We start from the raw sequence: 5,550 nt of genomic DNA on the forward strand, positions 1-5,550 counted from the left end.
AAAGACAAGTATCACATAATTTCACTTATTTGTGGAATATAATGAACAAAATAAGTTGTCAAACAAAATAGATTCAGAGACATGGAAGTAAGGAACAGACAGAAAAACCTCAGAGGGAAGGGGGAGGGGGCCAGGAAGAGAGAAACCAAACAACTTATACACATATATGCATAACCAATGGACACAGACAACAATGCAGTGAAGGTGGCGGTGGGGGGAGGTGTCAATGGAGGAAAAAAGGGGGAACATCTGTAATACTTTCAACAATAAAGATTAAAAGAACATTAAAAAAGTAGTATTATACTACATATATCATTTTGCAATTTAAGTTTTTACATTTTATTTATTTATTATCCTCACCCGAGGACTTTTTTTCATTTTTTTGTTCAGGTCAAGTGGGAGGGAGGGAGGGAGGGAGGGAGGGAGGGAGAGAGAGATGTGAAAGGGACACATCAAGTGGTAGCCACCCGCACAACCCAACCAGGGCCAGGGACAAACTGGAATGGAGGTATGTGCCCTTAGTGGGAACCTAACCCTGTCTCTCCGGACCGAAGGCCGACGCTCTAACCACTGAGCCAAACCAGCCAGGGCCGATTTAAGTTTTTTTACTCAACGTTACCTAGAGCATTATTCTGTGACTACTGTATTTTAAAGAATGCTTTATAGTTCTCCCAACACCATTTATTAAAGAGGCTGTCTTTACTCCACTGTATGCTCCTGCCACCTTTGTCAAATATTAATTGAGCATATTGCCTTGGGTCCATTTCTGGGTTCTCTGTTCTGTTCCACTGGTCTATATGCCTGTTCTTGTGCCAGTGCCAGGCTGTTTTGATTACAGTGGCTTTGTAGTATAAGCTGAAATCTGGTAATGTGATCCTTCCAACTTTGTTCTTCTTTTTCAAGATTGCTGTGGCTATTCGAGGTTTTTTTTTGGTTCCATATGAACTTTTGAAGCATTTGTTCTACTTCTGTGAAGTATGTCATTAGTATTTTGATGGGTATTGCATTGAATCTATAGATTGCTTTGGGTAGTATGGACATTTTAATGATGTTAATTCTTCCAATCCATAAACAAGGTATGTGCTTTCACTTTTTTATATCTTCCTCTATTTCTTTTTTCAATGACCTGTAGTTTTCTGCAACATGCAAAAAAAATGAAACTAGACCACCAACTTACACCATACACAAGAATAAACTCAAAATGAATAAAAGACTTAAATGGGACCCATGAATCAATAAAAATCCTAGAAGAAAATGTAGGCAACAAAATTTCAGACATCATACGCAGCAGAATTTGCACTGATACATCACCTAAGGCAACAGAAACAAAGGAGAAAATGAACACATGTGATTACATCAAACTCAAAAGCTTCTGCACAGTGGAAGATACAACCATCAAAATGGAAAGGCAACCCACTGTATGGGAGAGCATAATTGCCAGTGATATATCAGATAAAGGGTTAATTTCCAATATATGTAGAGTACTCATACAACTCCACAAAAGGAAGACAAAGAACCCAATTAAAAAATGGGTAGAGGAACTAAATAGACACCTCTCCAAACAGGACATACAAATGGCCAAGAGACATATGAAGAAATGGTCATCATCACTAATTATCAGAGAGATGCAAATTAAAACAACAATGAGGTATCCCCTCACACATGTCAGAATGGCTGCCATCAACAAATCATAAAACAACAAGTGTTGGCAAGTGTGTGGAGAAAAGGGGACTCTAGTACACTATTGGTGGGAATGCAGACTGGTACAGCCACTATGGAAAACAATATGGTGTTACCTCAAAAAATTAAAAATTAAACTACCATTTGACCCAGTGATCCCACTTCTAGGAATATACCCTAAGAAGCCTGAAACACCAATCAGAAAGAATATATGTACCCCCATGTTTGTAGCAGCACTATTTACAATAGCTAAGATCTGGAAACAGCCCAAGTGTCCATCACTAGACGAATGGATAAAAAAGCAGTGGTACATGTACACAATGGAGTACTACGCAGTTGTAAGAAAGAAAGATCTCTTATCTTTTGAGATGACATGGAGGGACCTGGAAAGTATTATCCTAAGTGAAACAAGCCAAACAGAGAAAGACAAGTTTCATATGATCTCAGTTATTTGTGGAATATAATGAACATAATAGTCTGAGGAATGGGGTAGTCCCAGAGACGTGGAAGTGGGGTACAAAGTGACAATCCCCAGAAGAGGGGGTGGTGGGGGAGAGATAAACCACAGAACTTATATGCATGTATGCATGAACAGTAGACATGGACAACAAACTGGGGAAAGGGCATGGAGGGAGGGGAAGGGGGAAATCAGTGGGGGGGGGGAGGAGAAACATCTGTAACAAAAATTAATTAGTAAAAATTTTAAAAAATAAAAAAAAAAGCAGCCAGGGGAAAAAGAAACATCAGGGGTAACAAGATAAGAACTCTTACTGATTTCTTGTGAGAAATTATGCAAGCCGAAAGGAATGGAATGATAACTTTTAATATGTTAAAAAAAAAAGTTAACTTGGGACTTTAAGTGACAATATCTTTCAATAATGAGAGTATCATAAAGACTTTTTTTTACAAAAGCACAGAGAGTTTATTTCCAGAAGATTTGAATTACAAGAAATGTTAAAGAAAGTCCTAGGGAAAGAAAAATAATACCAGACACAAAAGCAGTTCTGTACAAATGATGTAGAATGCTAGAAATATGTGGAAAATACAAAAGACGTTTTTCTCATTTCTATTCAACAAGTACCTTTAAAAGCAAGTGTAATAACACTATAGTGGGGTTTATAACAGTTTGAAGTAAAATATATGAAAATAGCATAAAAGCTGGCAGAGTGTATATTTATACATGGCTCGCTTCAACTGGGTATAGTTTTCTGTGTTCATCTAGTGTTTTCAGTGGACAAAATCACACAAAATCAAAAATAAAGTTATAGTAAACAATTTTGCTATCCTATTAAAACAAATTTGCATTTTCCAAAACATGCATTATACTAGAACTGACTGTATAGTTCACTGAGCTTGAGAAACGTTTACACCCATGAGACCATGATGAAATTAAAATACAGAATATTTCTATCGTCCCAAAAAGGTTACTTGTGCATTTTGTACTAATTTCTGCCTTCAGCCCCAAGCAGCATTAGATTGGCATTCTGTCACTATAGTTTTGCTTGCTGTAGAATTTCATATGAATGGATTACATAATGTGATGCATGTGTTTTATGTCTAGCTTCTTTGCTTAGAATAATGTCTTTGAAATGCAGCCATGCTACTGCATGTATCAATAGGTCATTCTTTTTTTTTTTTTTTGCTGAAATACACTTCATTTATGTATACACCAAATATGTATCTACTCACCTACTCATGGCTCTTTCTGTTGTTTCCAGTTTATGGGGCTAGAATGAATAAAATTTTAATTCATATACAAGCTTTTTTTTGGTGGACATTTGTTTTAATTTTCCTTCGATAAATAATGGAACTGCTAGGTTATATGGTAAGTGACAACTTTTATAAGAAAAAAACAGTAGGTCTCCAAAATGGTTGTACTATTTTACACTCCCATAGCAATGTCTGAAAGTTGAAATTGCTTTATATCTTCAGGAACTGTTGAATTTTTAACATTTAATTTTAGCTTTTCTAGTAGGTATGTAGTGGTTTCTTACTGTGCTTTTAATTTGCATTTCTCTGGCGACTCATGATGTTGAGCTTCTTTTCATGTGTTAATTACCCATTCTTATATATCCTTTGGTAATTAGAACCAAGTGTCTATTCAATTCTTTTGCTCTTTAAAAATATTGGGTTGTTTGTCTTTTTATTATTGAGTTGTAAGAGTATATAATCTGGTCTCAAGCCCTTTGTCAAATATATGTGTTGCAAATATTTTCTTCCAGTTGTGGACTGACTTTTCATTTTCTTAGTTTTGTCTTTCAAAGAGCAGATTTTTGTAAATTTTTTAAAGTCCATTATATTTGTATTTCTTGTATAGTTAGTGCCTTCTGTGTCCTAAGATATATTTTCCTTTCCCAAAGTTGCAATTTTTTCTTCTATATTTTCTCATGTTACATTTCTCTTGTAAGGTATACATTTTATTTTTAGGTTTATGATTAATTTCAATTAAAGTTTTGCATGGTGTAAAGATCAAAGTATATTTTTTCTGTACAGATATCAAATTGTCTCAGCCTCAATTGTTGAAAAGATTGTCTATATGCCCATGTTTGGCAACTTGGTCAAAAACTAATTAACGGTTTAAGTGTGGGTCTGTTTTTAAGTTCTCTGTTTTGTTCCACTGGTCTATTTGTCTATCCTTATAGTAATAACAAACTGTCCTAATGACTGTAATTTATGGTAAGTCTTGAAATCAGATAATGTAAACACTTCAGCTTTATTCTTAAAAAAAAAAAAAAGGGTTTTTTTTGTTTTTGTTTTTTTGTTCTGGCTGTATTAGGTCATTTGTATTCCTATATAAAATTTTGAATCGGCTTGTCAACTTCTACATAAGACTAATGAGATTTTGATTAATATTTTTAGTGAATCTATATTTTATTTATTTTTTAAATTTTGTTTTATTTTTCAATTACTTTTACTCTTATTTTGCATCGGTTTCAGATGTACAGCATACTGGTTAGAAAATCATATATGACAAAGTTTCCTCTTGATATTTCCCGTTCCTAGTTGACACCATACATAGTTATTGCAAACATTATTGACTATCTTCCCTACACTGTATTTCAATTTAGAGAGAATTGGTACCTTAACAATATTGAGTCTTCCAAGTTGAGAACATTTCTTTCTATTCCTAATTTTCGGAGAGGTTTTTTTTGTTGTTGTTGTTCATGAATAGGTATTACATTTTATCAAGTGCTGTTTTTGCATCTATTTGGAGAACCATATGGATTTTCTGTTTTAGTTTGTTAACATGGTGAGTTACATTGATTGTTTTTCAAATGTTAGACTAACCTTCTACTCCTGGGATAAATCCTACTGTTCATGATGCATTTTCCTTTTTATATATTGCCAATTTAGATTTGATAATATTTTATTAGGAACTTTTCTAACTAGGTTCAGGAGAGATACTGGTCTTTAATTTTCTTGTAATAGCTTTTACTTTTGGTATCAAGGTAATGCTGGACTCAAAATGATTTTTGGAACTACTCCCTCTATTTTCTGAAATTTTCTGTAAGATAACTATTTGGTCATCCTCAGATATTGAATAAAATTTAGCAGTGAATCCATCTAAAACTAGGGTATATTTTTTGTGGGGGAAGATTTTAAGTCATTAATTCATTTTCTCAAATAATATAGGGCTATTCTGGTATTTGGCTTGTGCCAATTTTGGTTTTGTAAAATTTGGCTGTCAAGAAATGTGTTAATATTTTCTAAGTTATCAAATTTATTGCAATAAATATGTTTTTAAAATCATTTTTATCCTCTTAATATATATAGTATCTACGGTGATGCCTCTTTTTCATTTCTACACTGGTAATTTGTATCTTCTCTGTGTTTTTTCTTGATTCATCTAGAAGGTTATCATTTTATTGG

This window comes from Molossus molossus, unplaced genomic scaffold (genome assembly GCF_014108415.1).
Source record: "Molossus molossus isolate mMolMol1 unplaced genomic scaffold, mMolMol1.p scaffold_m16_p_1, whole genome shotgun sequence".
In the NCBI taxonomy this organism is placed as follows: Eukaryota; Metazoa; Chordata; class Mammalia; order Chiroptera; family Molossidae; genus Molossus; species Molossus molossus.